Genomic DNA, 20314 nt, shown 5'->3' on the forward strand with positions numbered 1-20314 from the left:
TCAGACCCCCTGACATGAGTTTCTAGAAGTATCTTCAGATTTAATCGCATTTTTGAAAACAGTCTTTTATTGTTAATGAGCCTTCTGAGGTTGGTGGGGTTTCTTAAAGGGACAGTAGGGTCCGTTAGTCTTTTATGAAGCAATTGCACAAAAAACATACCTGAACAAAAATGTATTGTTGCCAAATAATGTTCATCGGTCTTTTGATGATTGTTGGAAGTTTCTCGAAAATGTCCGGGTTCATGAAATAGAATAGATTTTCAGCAACCCTTCCAAGGAAAGACCTCTTGGTTTTCAGTGTTCTTTAAGCATTATTGTGGTTTGAGAACCTTCCATGAATAATTATATATTATGGTGGTATTTGTTCCAAAGTAGTGTGATAGGATCAGAGGACATTGTGTATGAAACAGACAGAGGAAAGAAAACAACGGCAGTTGGTGATGTAGCTTGTCAGATGGACTGCTAAATGTATTTTGTAATTGTACATTTATTTAGAATTTTCTGGACGGATGCTGCCACTGCTGAGGATTTTCACTGTGTCCTCTGGGATTTAGTTCACTTCCTTTTATGCATTTAGTGTTTTTGAATCATAATACACTGGGTTATCTCATCTAAATAAAAACAAAACAAAAGTAATCTGGTGAAAAATGTAAGTATGTCATCATAACAGAAGAAAGAAGAATACCCATTAAATGTCAAAGCCCTCTTTTAAAGAAATAATCCACTTTAAAAAAAATTATTTTATGTTTTTTTATTCAGACAGTGTGTGTGTGTGTGTGTGTGTGTGTGTGTGTGTGTGTGTGTGTGTGTGTGTGTGTGTGTGTGTCCATTCAGGGTGTGTGTGTGTCCATTCAGGGTGTACTGTGACAGGGTGTGTGATCTTGTGGCTAACTTTGTCCCTGCTTGGCTTTTTATTTTTTTAAATGCTGCTTTCTCTTTAATGGGTAAATTAAAATAGCAGGGATTTTGTTTTTTTGTGTGAAATACATGAGCTCAGCCTGCAGAGATGGGGGAGGTGGAAAGGTGCCGTGTTTGAACAGAAGTATAGAGCTGGGGTTCTACAATTGTTAGATCTTCAATTCAGAATATATTTACAAAACAATCAAAGTCACATGACCAACAGCATTCAATGACGTGGTTTGCTTTCATCTTTTTACTTTACCAAAATCCTATAATTTACACAAGCATTGTGCATTCTGTCGTATTTTAAATCTTTTTTTTCCATGGTGGCACCAGCTACACAATGTAATTATTTGCAAGAAATATAATTCCCAAAAAAAATATGGAAGCAGTAAAATATCAGCAGGCACACACCCCACATCCAATTATTCAATTAAACCTAAAACAGTAAAATATTGACAGAATGCAAAAAATTATTATTGCCTCATCTTGTCTTTTGGGGTTTTGTGGTGTGTTTCTGGAAAAGATTTTCTTCTGAAAGAGCATGCAGCAGCATCAACTGTAGCTGCCAACAAGAAATATGCGTGTGTGTGTGTGTGTGTGTGTGTGCTCAGGCAGCTGGGTTTAGTTTACCTTCTTGTTATTAACTGTATTATTGGGAGGAATTAAACGACGCTGAAGGTATTTTAAGAGGTAAATAAGTTAATAAGTTAATTAGTAGATGAATGAATACATGAAGTAATAAATGACTAAAGGTGCTCATGCTGCTGATGCCCTTTTTTCTATAAACAGTAAAACATTTATAAATTGCGGTATAGAGAACAATCAGTGAATTAGTGGTAAATCATACCTTATCATTTTGGACAGTATTTTTTCGCCAAGACATACTAAATACCATGTTAATAATTGAAACTAATAATAATTTGCTAATAATTGATCATACTATGTGAAGAATAAATGTGAAAAATAAATCAATTCATCCGTTGGACTCTGAGAGATAAAACAAAAATCACCAGATGCATCAAATGTTTTATGATTATATTTATTTCATGGATAAATCCCTTAAAAACTCTGGAGCTTCTATTTCATATAAAACACTGCTTCATTTTCCTTTTCAGTACAATCTTTTGACAGTGGTCAATTTCAAATTGTGTTGCCAGATTTCTAAAAGATCCACCATTTAAAAATGATTCAATAATTTTGATATTTTTCTGACATTAAAATTGGGCATCATAATTGTACAATAGTTTAAATATTTTTAGATTTGTTGTAGGTTGTGGTATTTTGCAGAAGTGTCTGCTGTGTTAAATCTAAATAGACCTTTGTGTTAGTGTGTGTCTTTTGTGTGTGCGTGTGTGTGTGTGTGTGTGTGTGTGTGTGTGTGTGTGTGTGTGTGTGTGTGTGTGTGGTCCTGAATTTTTATTTTAAAATACATGTAATTCTGTGTATGGATATATTTCAGTACCATGCAAAAGAACATTTGCATGTGTGTCTCTGTATTTTGGGATGTATATACAGTATGTATATTGTGCACATTTACACGTGTGTGTGTGTGTGTGTGTGTGTGTGTGTGTGTGTGTGTGTTTGTGCGCATCTGTGCCAGTGATTTCCAGTACTTTGTGTGTGTTTTGTGGTGTGTGTGTAGGAGTCTTTGTATATGTGCCAAACCGGTCCAGCTGGCATCAGTCTTAGCTGAAGCCGAGGCTGCTGTATCGGTCACACACAAACACACGCACACACACACGCAGATACACACGCACACACACACACAGATACACACGCACACACACACGCAGATACACACTCACACACACACACACACACACACACATAGTCAACCACATTCCCATTCTGTACGCCTGTAATTATCAACCTCTTCTGCATCGACTACCATGTTGGCGTGTATTCAGCGCTGGTCTATACACGCCTGATTCAAACCCTTCACCACGTACACGCTTCATTTTCCTCCACACACGCTCGCTACAAAACCCCTCCATTTCATCTTGTACGGCTGCACCGACCGCAGAATGTAATTACACACTAACCGCGGTTTGATATTTAGACTGGCTGAAGATTTAAGGTTTTATCCAAAAAGAAGGTCTGTGTGGTAAAAATAGTCCCGAAGTGGTCCCGTAGCCTGGAGGAGAGGAAAGCCTGTTCAGAAGCTGGAGAGGAAATTAGCTTTGTTGTTGACGCGTCACGGCGGTCGCAGCATTGTCGAAATTCATCAGACACCTTATTCACAGCCAGACACGCTCGGGTTGTGTATTAAAATGATGGTCGGTTACGTGCCAAGGAGACTTTGCCTTCCTGTCATGTACTGATCAATCCTTGGATTGAATTTTAAGAGCTTTGATGTCACATTTCAATCAAACACATGTTTAAACACGTCGGACCAAAGAAGTTCGATGAATACAGTCGGCGAGGTGACGATGTCTGTGCTCCTTTTTCTCACGGCATTGACTTTCATATCAGATGTAGATGTAAGACACCTCAACATTACAAAGGGGATAACTCCAAACACAGCCTGAAACAGAAGCATCATTTACATATATACGTAAAAGGCTTGAGTCAAGAGAGTATCTTTATTTCTTGTAGCATAGAGTCAACACTAAGAAAGAGTTAATAAGGGGAAAGTAGAAAATGCTCCCACAAAAGACTCCATGTACTTGTTGACAGGCAAGCGAGGTATTGCTTATTTATTAAGAGAGGCATTATGTTTTCCATTATGGTCCCATTCTCATGAGCGCGATATCTTCCGTGGGAATTTCTTCAAATTTTTGCACAAACTTCCACTTAGACTCAAGAATGAACTGCTTAGATTTTAGGGGTCAAAGTTCAAAGGTCAAGGTCACTGTGACCTTATATCTGTCCTATAAACACGATATCTCAGGAACGCCTGGAGGGAATTTCTTCAAAATTGGCACAAATGTCCACTTGGACTCAAGGATGAACAGATTATAATTTGGTGGTAAAAGGTCAAGGTTACTGTGACTTCACTAAACACGATTTTGGCAATAACTCAAGAATTCACACACAATTATGATGAAAAAAATGTCTATTAGGATAAAAGTATGGGCATCAAGGGACATTTTTTGCAGACATGTAAACTATAACTTAACTTATTGGCAGAGGCATACAACTGTACTGCGTTATTCTAGTTAATATTGAAATGTTTGTCTGGGCATTGATAAGTGTTAGCTCATGTTTATTCTCTACTGACAAAAGCATCCAAGGTATGCATTGTTTGTAGGCTCTGAGTTTAACGGTGTGTGTACTAGCTCCAAACTGAAACTCCACACAAGTCTCAGGATCAAATTCAAAAATTGGACACTTTGCAAATTGAAGTGACTCAGGAAATAATGTCAAATTCACCACAAATTTTGTAGCTGCACAAACAAAGACAAAAAGCAAAAATGTCACAACCTTCGCAGTTGCAGTATGCTTACGGAAACTACAGCTGTAACTCCAAGAAGAAGAATTTAATTTGCAAGTAGATTGCCATGGTTTAGGGTTTGCTTTTTTTTAGCTATCTGATATTTAACCAATTACTTTTCAAGCCTTTATCCATTAAAAAAAATATTGCTTTTATATATTTCAATCATTTATATTAATCGTTTTTTAGGGACTTCTTATGTCATTTCTCTGCTTGCTTGTTAAAACTTTTCATGCACTTTTTTTTTTCTTTCTTTTTTTTTATTATTTGAGCTCGTCCCAAATTCTCCATGTACCCTCAGGCAACTGCAGAAGTACCTCTTGGGATACAAGTACCTCTGGTTGGGAATCAGTGTATTAGACCATAGTGGAAACTGTTGCATATCAATAGGCAGGACTGTTCTTTCATCATATTGGATTTTTATATAAAGATGTTGTAACATATTTTGTAAGGCACTTTTTTTGCTGGATTACCCAAAATGATGCATTTCTGTTTTGTTTTTTATTGAATCCATGAACAGTTTCTCAGTGGATTTTTTAAGAAAATGTACAAAGCAAATGAATATCAATATCATAATATATAATTACTTACATTATAGAGGATTTCAATGTTGGAGGCATTTACTATGGTGTTCGTACTTGGTTGCTAAATCTTTGCTACAATGTTGGACCGGTTGCTCGGGCATTGGTAGCTGCTTACTAGGCTGTGCCGGACAGTAGCTATGGTAATGTTAGGTGGTGGCCTGGTGGTTTCTTGGCTTGTGACTACGATCACTCTCTATCCATAATGTGCTGCACTAAATTAGCTGACTGCCATTTTATTTTGGTGTCCACATTCTTAATATGAAATATATGTGCTATATAAAGTACTATATGAAATTCCCACAATGAAACAGAATAAGTTTCCGTGTCATGTACATTACAATCTGCTAACAACTCCACAATGCAATGCATCACATTGGATAGATGGGAAAATGACAGTGTCAGTTGTGTTGGTTGCCTAGCAAGTACACTAATGAGTCTCCATGGAGCAACAATAGAGAAAGTGAGGAAAGAACAGCGCAGCACTGTGAATGGTAAACCTTTAGAAGGGTTGATGTGGTATAAGGATGTCTTGAGGTGATGAGGGATGTTCTGCCATAAAACATTACAGACACTTTTATAACATCAACAGTAATCTGAGATGTGTGTCCTCTTTCTAGATGATACTAAAAGCTGTATACATTGTCTCATATTTAGTTTTTTTAGTTCATGTAAAGAACATTAATCTACACCTAAAAGAACGTGGTGTGTGAATGTGTTGTTACTGTTTTCAAAGCTGGATCTTATAGCCTAAAGAGTTTTCTATATATTACATATTCAGATGTCTGTTTTGTTGCGCTGTGAGAACAGTGAGCAGAAAACATACAGAACACACACTGTGAAGACTCTGATCATAAAATACTGGCTTTGGCTCTTTTCTGTCATGTGTATTTTAGTGTGTTATCTAAACACAGTGTAAATTAATCATCCTTTATATGAATAAACAGGGATTAAAGAAAGAAAGAAAGAAAGAAAGAATGAATTATGAATGAATGAAGTCAATCATTGTTCTTCCTGCCATTGGCCATTTTATGTCGCCCCATTTTCCATCAGCAGTGGATGAAACTTAACATTTAATAGTTATTGTGGTCAAATGAAAAATGAATCAATTTAAGAACGGATGAATAGATTAAAAAATGTTGTTGAGATGACTTCCTCTGCTAATTACTCCCTTCTTTTCTTGTCGTCCTCCAGCAGCTAAAACAGAGAGGAGTTTGTACTCGTATGGCAGAGAGTCCAACCAGCACTGCCACCAGGTCAGTCCCACTGTAACTGTTGTTCTTTCATTCAAGCAGAGCGTGTCAAAGTGATGAACATAGAGATAAGAGAGAGCAAACCCTGTTTGGATTTGATCTGTGCTCAGTGGTAGAGGATATTCGTTTTAGGGATGAGGGATTTAAGCACCTGACTCTTCATCCCTCACCAGAAGTAGACGGCAGGAAACAGGTTCAAGTCACCGAGCACACAGAACGCTGACATCCTGCAGAAAGTATCTGGGTTGTGTTTCAGTTTCCAGAACCAATATAGACAGAACTAAAGTGACCCTGCTGCCTTTGCATAACATGGCATAGAGAGGGAAATTAGCATGTTGCTAATTGCCTACATTATTTATTTTCGTCTAAATTAGCATGTAGCTTGTTAGCTTGGCCACTTTTAGTTTCCTCACTAAAAGGTGTTTGTTATTGATTATTGGAAGTGTTTGAGGATGACACAGGTGACCTTTGCCCTCATCCTATCACCTGCAGTTCCCCCAGACCCAGGCCTAAACCTTTTGTCATATCTCACAGCTGCTTTATCCTATCATTACATTTTTTCATGACTTTGTCTATAAATGTGTTCCTAATGACTTCATATAATTGTTTTTCTGTTTCGGTATTAATTGGTGCTTTTTAAAATGACCAATGTATCACACCCAATTGCAGCCTATTTAGTTGTAATAGATACAATAGAACAGATAGATAAAATGTTTGCCATTGAGTCCTAATTTAAAGTATGACACAGAGTTACGCCGCAGTGAAGGAGAAGTGAGAGCGTCTTTAGCATGTGAAGTGTGAGTGTGATGTATGTCCCAGTGAATTGATGGGGGTTTAGTCACATGAGGGTTTTAAATCAAATCCTGACATTTGATGGGACATTTGACGCTCTTTTAGAATTGAAATTGTGGCAGTGTCTTGTAAACATATTAGCACCTCACAACGATGGCTAACCCGTAAGCAATCTGTATTTCCACATTAGGCAGACATAATAACATTGTCTAGTTTGTGTCCACCTTATGAATATAAGTACAATATTCCTGCAACACTAGAAGAATATCTGGCGGGTTGATGAGATGAGTTAGCGGACTGACCAAAACATTTAGCTAAAAGAGGATAAAAATCGCCGACCATTATTTGTGGTAACGTCACAACAAGTTCCATCCATTTCATTTGTCATTTTATTAGTAATATAAAGAGTGAATCAATGTAGCTTCAAAGTAATCTTTGACTTATTGTTGGCTGCAATTTTTCAGGTCTCTTTAAATCATCATGCAGCACAACAGGTGATTCGGTTGTTTTATTATCGAGCTTCTTATGTGTCAATCATCCTCACATCTACTAAAAACAACAGCTGTTACATGTTTTTATATTTTTATGTTTTCCAGAGAGATTCCTAACTTCCCCACATTTTCCCAACTTCATAAAACAAATAATTACTCATTTTAACTTCAAGTATAATTCTTTTTAAAGGAATATTTATCGTCAGTGGTGGCGCCAGGTGTTGGGGACTTTGGTAATAGCTGGGTTTAGAATATGCACTGTAATCTTCCCGCTCAGTTCTCATGGACCATATGCATCCATGAGAAGATGCACGTTGATAATTAAGAGAATATACAGATGTTGGTGTTTGATTCTGCTGGTGGAATATTAAACAGAGAGAGACTTGATGTGCTCGCTGTAATTCGATGACCTCCTTCTGGTTTTTGAAAGGAAGAAATCACATATGAGCGCAGGCTGTTGGACAAGTTGACTGACGCTGATGTTATGGATTTACTTTTCTTTTAGTCTTGAACATCTATTAATTAAAGGAAATCAAAGAAGTGCATTTCCGTGCTTTGAAAATCAAAGTTATGATAAAAGATGTTGCAGATTATGATGAATATATGAAGGCTGTCACATTTCCTTTCGCACTGCACATTATTTGAGTTTCATATCAGGGGAATTAGATTACCTTATTTACCTGCTAAATAATTCAAATATACAGAAGTTTGATTTTATTTTATTTTCTTCCGTTCATAGTTGCAGCAAAACTTTAATAATACTTGTGTTACAAGTATACACTACTATACAACACTTAAGAGTGTGAGTGAATACAGCAAAGGTTGTAGCTTTGGTAGATTTCTTTCAAGATGTAATTATACTTGAATAAAACTGCATGCAAGTCACATCAATGCTCAGTCTTTAAAAAGTCTGGGGTCATGCAACATGATTTAGGCATTTTAAAATTTTTGTGATTTACACTCGTTTTAGAATTTTAACCCTTTCACCGTGTGTTTTCAGTTCATGAAAGATAATTGTAACATTTTGGTCGCCTAAAAATGTCTTGTTCAGCGTTCGTTTGTACTTAGCTTCACCCTCTTGTGTCACTTCTGCTTCCAAAAAACAAGATGGCGACAGTCAAAACGCTAAACTCATGGCTTTAAAACAGTAGTCCACAACCCAATCGGTGATGTCACGGTGACAACGTCCACTTCTTACAATCCACCATCAGAAGAGTTGTTATATTGGGATCTGTTCATGATAATGGGGCAAGGCGACAGACATGGTGCGTTGGGAATGAAAGCGAGCGTCAGGTGCATCGATTGCTGTGTTAATCGTGTAGTGTGTCATAGTGGAAGACAACCAACGTAGCATCTGGGACGCTTCGCGACGTGCCGATAAAAAGAATAACGTCGGAATGTTTTTGCCTCCTCGTGCCCAGTTTGACAGATTTAACGACGTGGTCTTGGTCGTTGCCCCACAGGAGCGCAGAGCTCTCAGCAACACACAACTGTAAACATGGAGGAGTGAAAGAGAAATTTAATTTAATTTCAGTGAACCTGTAACCATTTTTAACTTTGAGTAAGGAGCATTTTACCGGGGGTTGAGGGTCTGTGTCTCAATGTTATGTTCAAAAACAACCTTCCATTGTCCTTGTTTTAACAAGACGCTTTGCATTTCGGAGATGAACAGCAGTGTTGTACACAGGTTATCAGTAGTTGCCAACTAGGGACGATCAAACCAAACAAAATTATTGACATTGGTCCAGAGTTGGTTGCCCGGGGCAACTGGGCAACCGTTACTGTCAAGCCTTGTAAATGAAGAGAAGATGGAAAGTAGAGTGAAAGAAAGGAAAGGAAAGCAAAAATGCCAGTGTGGCATTTGAAAGACATTAGGGGTAAAAAGACCTTCCTGCCTTATGGTTTTGATCTTTTCCTCTCTTTACGAGGACAGGATTTGGTCCTGACAACCTTGTGAACACACACACACACACACACACACACACACACACACACACACACACAACCACACACACACACACACACACACACACACACACACACACACACACACACACACACTCATAGAGTGAGAGCATGCCTGGTCATATCTAAATTTGTTCAGTAACTTCTTCAGTTCAATCTTTTCATGCATTCAACCTTTCATTGATTCATTTGTTAAGTCATCATTCACTCATACTGTATTTTTATAGCAGTTTTGTCATGTAAACTATTTTAAATTTGTGGATTTATTAATGTTTTCATACATCCGTTCACTCAAATACTTTTTTCCATTTCTTGAGTCACTATTTTCATTAATTTGTTCAGTCATCAATCCATTGATCCATCTGACCAATCACTCACTCTCTCACTCACTCTCTCTCTCGCTCTCTCTCGCTCACTCACTCACTCACTCACTCTCTCACTCACATACTCACTCACTCTCTCACACACTCACTCTCTCACTCACATACTCACTCACTCACTCTCTCACTCACTTACTCACTCACTCACTCACTCACACACTCACTCTCTCTCTCACTCACATACTCACTCACTCACTCACTCACTCTCTCTCTCACTCACTCACTCACTCACTCACTCTCTCACTCACATACTCACTCACTCACTCACTCACTCTCTCTCTCACTCACTCACTCACTCTCTCACTCACATACTCACTCACTCTCTCACACACTCACTCTCTCACTCACATACTCACTCACTCACTCACTCACTCTCTCTCTCACTCACTCACTCACTCTCTCTCTCACTCACTCACTCTCTCACTCACTCACTCACTCACTCTCTCACTCACATACTCACTCACTCTCTCACACACTCACTCTCTCACTCACATACTCACTCACTCACTCTCTCACTCACTCACTCACTCACTCACACACTCACTCTCTCTCTCACTCACATACTCACTCACTCACTCACTCACTCGCTCTCTCACTCACTCACTCACTCTCTCTCTCACTCACTCACTCACTCACTCTCTCACTCACTCTGTCACTCACATACTCACTCTCTCATACACTCACACTCTCTCTCTCTCTCTCTCTCTCTCTCTCTCTCATTCACTTACTCACTCACACACTCACTCTCTCGCTCTCTCTCTCACACACTCACTCTCTCTCTCTCACTCACTCACACATTCACTCACTCACTCACTGGTTGATAATTTATTTGCTTGTATTCTTTATGTGGCTTGTTCATTTATTCCTTTCTTGTGTTCAGCCACCTGCCAGTTGGCCGGTCCCATCACTCACTCATTCAATAATACATGCATTCTCTCATTAGGTGGTTCATCCATCCATCCATGTATTCCCTCAATCATTAGTTAATTCATGTTAGGTGGTATGTTCGTTTATTCATTTAAAGTTCAGCCTACTGTCGATCCATCCCTCCATCCTAACACTCATTTATTCACAAATTCATTTGAATGTGTCCTTTCATCAGTCCATTTGTCGCCATCATCCATTTGGCGATTGCCATTTGTCGTTCGAATCACTCACTGACAAATCCATCCATCTGATCACTCATTTATTCACTATACAAGCATTTACTGTATTCATTTGATCATTGAGAAATCCCTGTGTGAGGTGATCATTCTCTGATCCATCCATCCATCCATCCATCCATCCATTCCTCCATTATTCCATCTATCCATTTATCACCTCACTTGCTGATCTTTTATTTATAACCACCTCTCATATCCAGCTGTGGCCTTTGTGAGGCTACAGCAAACTGTAGAGGACAAAAATGTGAAATAAATCAAACATTACTGCCTCACTGGCCACTTTCCTACTGGGCTGCTGTCAAATTACCCTGTTACACAGTCTGAATGGCTCCTGATGGAAATTGTTTGGAAATGGCAGATAAATTTACATGCTGGGCTGAAGTCCAAAATCCTCTGGCTTCATCCTCTGCCGTTAGTGAAAGAAAAAAAACACTTAGAGGGGAGGATGAGCTCACGTGCTAACAGCGGAAAGATTCCCAATGACCCCAGTTTATTCCACAACTCTCTGACCAAATCAAATGCATTTGTAGCATTGGAGTTTTGGGGGATATTTTGGATACACATTTTGGCTTCAGTTTAGTTTAGTGATTTATAATGTTTAACTTTTTTAATATACACACCATAATGTTGTTATCCTGCTCAATCACAACCACAAATCTGCACATTTCCTCCAGCTGAGATCCAAAACATTAAGCGGGATAATCTGGATTGGATTTTCATTTCATTTTCACTTCATTATTTGGTCTGACATTGTGTTGATATTTTTCCATTTCCTTTTGGGGGGGTTAGTGTACCCTAAACAATCAGCACTGACTGATGAAACCTTTCTGATCCTTTTCAGTCAAAGTGGTTGCTCGGAGCAGTTTATGTTTGTCACGTCGATCAAAGACTTATGTCGGTTTAAGAATTACGCACAAATATCTCGATCTCATCCATTCTTGCTTTCACCCACAAAGCTTGTTGTTACACCAACCTGGGAAACAGCCATTAATGGGCACAACCCCTAAACCTATTGAAATCCCTTAAAAGAGAGTTGGACAAATAAAAAGACTTAATTTTAATTTCACCGTCTCCAGTCCTCTTCTCTCTCTCCCCTCTTCCGTTCCTCTAAGAAATTGGGAAAAAGCGTATTGCTATTTAATGACAAGTCAACGAGGGCCTGAGCAACACTTCAAAGGCGACTCAGTGACAAAGTTGCTAGCTACGCTTTGCCATTGTGTTGCTTTTGTCGCTCGTAGTGTGAACATAGCATTAGTGTGAATGTAGCATAATTCACAATGAATGTTTCTTTGTTTTCTGTTTCTTTATTATTATTTTTTGTATCTTTTTTTTTTTTTACTTAATTCTGTCCCGTCATCTAACCCTCCATCATTCATTCATTCATTGTTAAATATACGTATTAAGCAGAGCATTTTCTCAGTCTCATTGGGGAGTTTTGCTGTCACATAGTGAAAAGGAAATAAACTTCAATTCTTTTGGCTTTAATCCAGTTTAATCCAGAATTTATTTGGTTTTGAAAAGGTTAATCCCTGTCTGGTGCAAGTTCATTAATGTTGCTTACTGTTTTTTATCTTGCATAAATGTACAATTTTTGCAAGATTTGTTATCTTTAACTTTGGTTTGATTGACATTTAGATATTTCTGTTAGCACTGGTTTTATTAGAGAGGCTAAGTGTCATATTATAATTGCTGTGTCATTTTTTTAAATGTTGTTCTTTAGTATTAAAAATGAATAGATGGACGGTGCAATAGTTTGGTCCGGGGGTATTTCCGTCCAGCAGAACACTTCAATGTTTATTTTCTGCACAGAGAGCCTTTCTACTTCGGTAGTAGTACCAATTTGTATTACTGCTTGTATCCAGTGTAAACTGGAAAGCTGACTGGGTCCGACTGCATATTCTCTACAAGCTGTAAATGGGTGGTGGGGGCTGGGAAACGTGGCCTCCTGCCAATGTACAAGCCCAACCCCCCAAACAGCTCACTCTGCTCCCCTAAAAACACCCAAACACCCTTCAAAAGCCATCGTCTGCTGGTTGAAGGTGGCATGAATACACTGAAAACACCAGGGATGGAAGAGGACTGTTGTTTGATTACATGTGACATCAGGAACAACCTTTTTTTTATTTAGCTGAAGATATTTTAGCATTTTCTTAATTGTTGTCTTTTTTCTTTGTGTGTTGTAATTTGAAGTTGCATGTAAAACTACATCTATACAAATATGCATATTTTAATGTGGTTCCTTTGTGCACTAAAGGTACTAGACAGTATTCCTTAATCTTTATTTTCACTCACAGTATACTGTATATTTTGTAGCAGAATTGCATTACATATGTTTGAGTGATGCTGCACATTACAGAGTTTCACACTGTAATTGAAATGACAGTTACTTCAAAGCTCAGTTATCACATGTCATGAGCATTTCTACACCTGTCAGGGAGATATGGTAGTTTTTGCGAGGGTGAAGCTGTTCTCATTAGAAAAACAATTTGATCAAATGTCAAAAACAACTTATGTTTCCATTTTCCTGTCAAGTGGTCATGTGAATAATGACTGTTGTTCCTGAGGAGGACCCAGCTTGACATTGTTATAGCCACACAAAACCTCTTGGGGGGGATGGGGAGGTGACTGGGGAGGTAAACAAAGTGTCTGACATTGACACCACAGATTGCTGTTTAAATCTCATCTCCTAGCCACAACCACCATTTTTTCCAAACCTGAACCAAGTGGTTTTAGTTGCCAAAACTAATTAAGAAATAATTCAGAAATTCAGGAAAATGCTAATTTGCTAACTTTCCAATAGTTAGATGAGTAGAGTTGTTTTAACTCGTACATAAACAGAGAAGTAAAAACAACCACTTTTAAGGGCTCCCTAATTGTGTTGTGACAGTGAGGATGCTGCACTGAAGTACTGAGCAGAAGGATGAGTTGGCATTCATTGGCTGTGTTGGTGGGTTGTTGTTTCAGGTACCGGGGAGACAATGAAATACAATCCAGAACGTCAAGTTTGAGAAACAAATCTTTGAATTTGAAGGCTTATCAAATGCAAAAACACTGCACAATAGTTTGTAATGATACTGGAACAGCGGCAACTATTTTATCTTTAACAATTGAGAGTAACAGTAGAAACACAGCATTCACATTAAAGCGTAAACCACCAACGCCTTGCCAGCTGAAATGTTGCTGCAGTGAGGTTCACCTTTTTTTGCCGGACAATCCTGAGTTGTTTTGCTAATTCAAATGAAGGAGACGGCTGCGTTTTTACACACATGCCTCAAGTCGATCTGAACGCGGCTTAAACTGTTCGTTCCAGCACACAACTCCCCATTAAACCACAATCTGTCGTTTTTATGTCACTGTTTGCATATTGATTAAACTAATTAGATACAACATGTTAATTAGTGAGCTTTAGAGATGTTGAAAGGTGTGTTTTTTAAGTTTGTACAGAGCGTTTTCCCCTTGCTTCATGTATTTACACGAGACTAACCTGACTCCATCTATTCACTTAAGTGACAAACTTTAAGATTCCCGTCCTGGTTGATTTGGCAACACACTGGTGGCAAATACGGTTTGCAGGTCCCAGAATACTAGGGACAACAAAACAGACATTTGGAATTTTTTTATTAAGAAATCAGGCATTAATTGGCCCTTTTCCATCATTCTGTGATAAACCTTGATCTGGTGTTGCTGCATATGGCATGAGTCTGCAAACAGTGAAAGTAAAGGTAGTTGGTTACCTGGCTGACTTACTCCCTGCAAAATCTTAATCTGATCCAGAATCAAAATAATGCCCAAAATTATGATTTTTGATGTACGGTAACGATTATAAAAGTCAACACGTTTGGCCAGTTAAATGCTTTTAATGTGAAGGTGCAGCAGTAACTGATCAGGGTCATTTTGGATGTTGTTGTTTAGATGAGGAATTGTTCAGCCGGAGCTATTAAGATTATACCGTTGGACGATTGGTCAGGCTACATGTCTTTTGATCTATATATGTCTCAGAAACTACTCAATGGATTTTGATGAGATGCTGTAAATATTCATGATCCTCATATATCCTAATGATTTTGTTGACCTCTTGACCTTCTCACTAGTGCCATCTGCAGGACAAACGTTTCTCTTTTCAACAAGAACTGATCTCTGATCTAATTTCTTAGAGGTTGAACCACTTAGATATAAATGACTCCATGACCTTTTCTGTTGCGCCACCCTTGAGGCCTGAGATTTGTATCTCGAGTGCTGCTAATCATCAGTATGTTGTTCATCCCTCATTTTATGGGGGTTTCTGTGGCTTCACTGCTGCTGTGAGTATCAACTCCTGTAACCACAGCAGAAAGGGGAGTTTATTATACAGCCAGCTCAACCCCCCCTTCACACACACACACACACACACACACACACACACACACACACACACACACACACACACACACACACACACACATGGCTTCTCAATGGCTGCTAACTAAAGGGACATTCTGTCTACATAAGCAGAAGAACCCAAAGCACCTAGATGAAGGGATGGGAGAAGATGATCTTCCCCTATCACTCTCAAACTCAAAACGCAGATACACACACTCACACACACCCACACACATTACCACCATCTTTTACTGTCGCTCATCCCCTCTCTCTCTTCCTCTCTCTCTCTCTCTCTCTCTCTCTCTCTCTCTCTCTCTCTCTCTCTCTCTCTCTCTCTCTCTCTCTCTCTCACTCTTTATATCTTCTTATCTTGCTGTTTTTCATCATCTCCCTCCCTCTTTCAATTCTTCTCTTCTCTCACACTCTGTCGTTAAAGTCGTTCAAGCAAAAGCCACTGTGTTGGCTGCAAACACACACACACACACACACACACACACACACACACACACACACACACACACACACACACACACACACACACACACACACTCACCCACACTCACACACACACACACACACTCTCTCAGACACACCAAAGCATGCCTGTCATCCAGTTATCACCTCACAGATCAGTAGGTTAGTCGTGGGCCGGCAGCTACAGCTGAGGCAGCAGCAGTCTGGATGTGAGGTTCTGGTGAAATGCAACATGAAAAAAAAGCCTTTAACCCTTCACACACACACACACACACACACACACACACACATACACTCACACATAATCACACTTCAGTCAGTAAAAAGTGCTGAAGGCTTCGTTTTGAAGCTCTGCAAGGTTTCAGAGAAGCTCAGAAGCTGCATTTACCTATTAAAGACGCTGCACACACACATTTATATTAAACACACACACACGCATTTATATTAAACACACACACACACACACACGCATTTATATTAAACACACACACACACATGCACAAGGCATGCATGGGATTTAACAGTATGGAAATTCCACAATGTGAATCATATGAACAGTGGACATCATATCAGCAGAGTGTGAATAATCAAAGCTCCGCTGCTCGACTCACCATTTATCTACATGACTAAAATCTCAACTTGAAACAGCAGCAGTGTCATTCAGCAGCTTCCTGTTCACTCCTCATCAGTCCTCAATGAGCTGGTCCTCAAACACTCTGAGGGGCTCTCCAAACACACTGAACTCTGACCTCCACAGCTCTCAGACGCGTCAAGAGGCTGCAGAGAGGCTGCTGTCCTCATCTCTATTTTTTCATTTGCTATTTTCTCTTCCCCAACGTATATATCCTCTTGAGATTTAATACGCCTGAGTGGTCACAGTGTTTGATCATCCATGTGGAGGTGAGCTGAGGTTGTTTCTTCATGCAGTGGCAGGGAAGGATAATTTGTGGATTGTCTAAGTTGTAATTTAACTTTGTTGTTTATTCTCAACACACAACATCTATTGCATGTATGTCCGTCCTGGGAGAGGAATCCCTCCTCAGTTGCTCTCCCTGAGGTTTCTTCCATTTTCCCTCTTTAATTGTATTTTATTTTCCTTGTGCGATGCATGAGTCTAAGGACAGAGGGTGTCGTATGCTGTACAGTCTGTAAAGCCCCCAGAGACAAATTTGTAATTTGGGATATTGGGCTGTATAAACAAAATATGATTGACTAATTGATTTATGTTGTTCAAAGTTAAGTTACAGTTCTGAGTTCAATCTTTTTATTTCCACAGACGACAGGAGTGGGCCTAAGCCACTTGAGAGAATATCCGTTCTTAAGTGGCACGTACGAGTGGTTTAAAAATCTTTAGCATTTGTCAATTTCCTCCTGCTTAGAATTTCCTCTTAGGTGTGAGTGTAAATGAATAAAAATGTCTTTGCATGAGGCCTTCCTTTTTTTTTATGTTTTAGTTCACAACACAATTGTAAAATAGATCATATATACTTTTTCTTTTTCCATCTACCTCTTCTCTATCTTTCTTTCTCATTTTCTGCCAGTCCTTTTTCTCTTTTTTTCCCTCTCCCTCTCTTTGTCTCTGCCTCTCTCTTTAAAAATGCAAAATGCAATACAGGCATGACTGTGTGCATGTGTGTGTGTATCTGCATGCGTTTGTGTGCGTGTGTGTGTGAGCGACAGTCCTTCCTCCCCTGTGGGAGGCTGACGGTGCCTGGGCTTTACAGTGGAATCTGGTTACTCAGGGTGTGTGTGTGTTCATCATCACTTCATTTTGTCTGTCCTCCGAGCCTGTCCCCATTGGCTGTTTTCTGACCAATGGCATTGCAGCAGGAAGTACAAGCCCCCAACAGCTGGTTGAAGTCCAGGAAGAAAAAAAAAACAAGGGCGATTCAAAGACTGTTGACATGGAGGGAAATAGTAATGAAGTTGCTTAGACCATAGTTCGTCCTGATTGGCTTTATTATTGAATTGTATATACATTATTAATAATAATAATAATAATAATAATAATAATAATAATAATAATACATTTTATTTGGAGGCGCCTTTCAAGACACCCAAGGACAACTTACAAAATAAAAGAGATTAAAAACAGCAGAACACCAGAGATATGGTGGAGACACATGAAGAAAGCAAGAAATAAAAAAGAGGAGAAGTAACTACAGAGAGTAGGCCAGTTTGAACAAGTCAGCTTTGAGGTGGGATTTGAATGTTGTAATTGTCGGATTGTCGGATGTGTGGAGGGACAGAGTTCCAGAGCCTGGGAGCAGTGCAGCTGAAGGCCCTGGCACCCATGGGGCTGAGGCGTGATGTGGGGATTGTCAGTAGACCAAGTGAGGATGAGCGGAGGGAGTGCGAGGGGTATACTCCTGAAGGAGGTCAGATAGGTAGGTGGGGGCGAGTTTGTGGAGGCCTTTGTAGGTGAGCAGAAGGTTGTTGTAGTTGATCTGGGATTGAACAGGGAGCCAGTGTAATTTCAGGAGAATGGGAGTGATGTGTTCAAAGGATTTGGTGCGGGTCGTGATCCAGGCAGCGGCGTTTTGGATGATTTGAAGTCGGTTGAGCAGTTTGGTGGTACCTACTTACCTACCTACAGTATCTACCTACCTACCTATCTACAAACCCCAATTCCAATGAAGTTGGGACGTTGTGTAAAATGTAAATAAAAAACAGAATACAATGATTTGCAAATCCTTTTCGACCTATATCAATTGAATACACTACAAAGACAAAATATTTACTGTTCAAACTGATAAACTTTATGTTTGTTTTGCAAATATTCACTCATTTTGAATTTGATGCCTGCAAAACATTCCAAAAAAGCTGGGACAGGGGCAACAAAAGATTGGGAAAGTTCAAAAAACACCTGTTTGGAACATTCCACAGGTGAACAGGTTAATTGGAAACAGGTGAGTGTCATGATTGGGTATAAAAGGAGCATCCCCGAAAGGCTCAGTCATTCACAAGCAAGGATGGAGTGAGGTTCACCACTTTGTGAACAACTGCGTGAGCAAATAGTGCAACAGTTTAAGAAAAACATTTCTCAACTTACAATTGCAAGTCATTTAGGGACTTCATCATCTACAGTCCATAATATTATCAAAGGATTCAGAGAATCCAGAGAAATCTCTGCACGTAAGCGGCAAGGCCGAAAACCAACATTGAATCCCCGTGACCTTCGATCCCTCAGGCGGCACTGCATTAAAAACCGAGATCATTCTGTAAAGGATATTACCACGTGGGCTCAGGAACACTTTGGAAAACCATTGTCACAGTTCGTCGCTACATCTACAAGTGCAAGTTAAGTCTCTACCATGGAAAGCGAAAGCCATATATCAACAACACCTTCTCTGGGCCTGAGCCCATCTGAGATGGACTGAAGCAAAGTGGAAAAGTGTGCTGTGGTCTGATGAGTCCACATTTCAAATAGTTTTTGGAAATCATGAACGTCGTGTCCTCCGGGCTAAAGAGGAAAAGGACCATCCAGATTGTTATCAGCGCAAAGTTCAAAAACCAGCATCTGTGATGGTATGGGGGTGTGTTAGTGCTCATGGCATGGGTAACATGCACATGTGTGAAGGCACTATTAATGCTGAAAGGTAAATACAGGTTTTGGAGCAACATATGCAGCCATCCAAGCAATGTCTTCTTCAGGGACGTCCCTGCTTATTCTAGAAAGACAATGCCAAGCCACATTCTGCATGTGTTACTACAGTGTACATCAAGCAAGAATGGGAAAGAATTCCACCTACAAAGCTTCAACAATTAGTGTCCTCAGTTCCCAAACGCTTGTTGAGTGTTGTTAAAAGGAAAGGTGATGTAACACGGTGGTAAACATGCTTCTGTCCCAGCTTTTTTGGAACGTGTTGCAGGCATCAAATTCAAAATGAGTGAATATTTGCAAAACAAACATAAAGTTTATCAGTTTGAACAGTAAATATTTTGTCTTTGTAGTGTATTCAATTGATATAGGTCGAAAAGGATTTGCAAATCATTGTATTCTGTTTTTATTTACGTTTTACACAACGTCCCAAATTCATTGGAACTGGGGTTTGTACTTACCTAACTACCTACCTACAGTATATATCTACCTACCCACAGTATCTACCTACCTACCTACCCACAGTATCTACCTACCTACCTACCTACAGTATATATATCTACCTACCTACCTACCTACAGTATATATATCTACCTACCTACCTACAGTATATATATCTACCTACCTACCTACAGTATATATCTACCTACCCACAGTATCCACCTACCTACCTACCTACAGTATCTACCTACCTACCTACCTACCTACATTATATATCTAACTACCTACCTACCTACAGTATATATCTACCTACCTACCTACCTACAGTATCTACCTACCTACCTACCTACCTACAGTATCTACCTACCTACCTACCTACCTACAGTATATATCTACCTACCTACCTACCTACAGTATATATCTACCTACCCACAGTATCTACCTACCTACAGTATATATATCTACCTACCTACCTACA

At 39.3% G+C, this 20314-nt stretch overlaps 1 protein-coding gene across 1 annotated transcript in view; it reads left to right on the forward strand.

Moving 5' to 3' along the window:
• The first annotated feature begins 6114 nt into the window (after window positions 1–6114).
• Window positions 6115–20314, forward strand: part of tcf4 (transcription factor 4) — a 121231-nt gene continuing 107031 nt past the window's right edge. The window contains exon 1 of the mRNA XM_029445534.1: window positions 6115–6173. The gene's annotated coding sequence lies outside the window, so the exon portion shown is untranslated. The remainder of the gene's footprint in view (window positions 6174–20314) is intronic.

Source organism: Cottoperca gobio, chromosome 12 (assembly GCF_900634415.1).
Source record: "Cottoperca gobio chromosome 12, fCotGob3.1, whole genome shotgun sequence".
Lineage (NCBI taxonomy): Eukaryota > Metazoa > Chordata > Actinopteri > Perciformes > Bovichtidae > Cottoperca > Cottoperca gobio.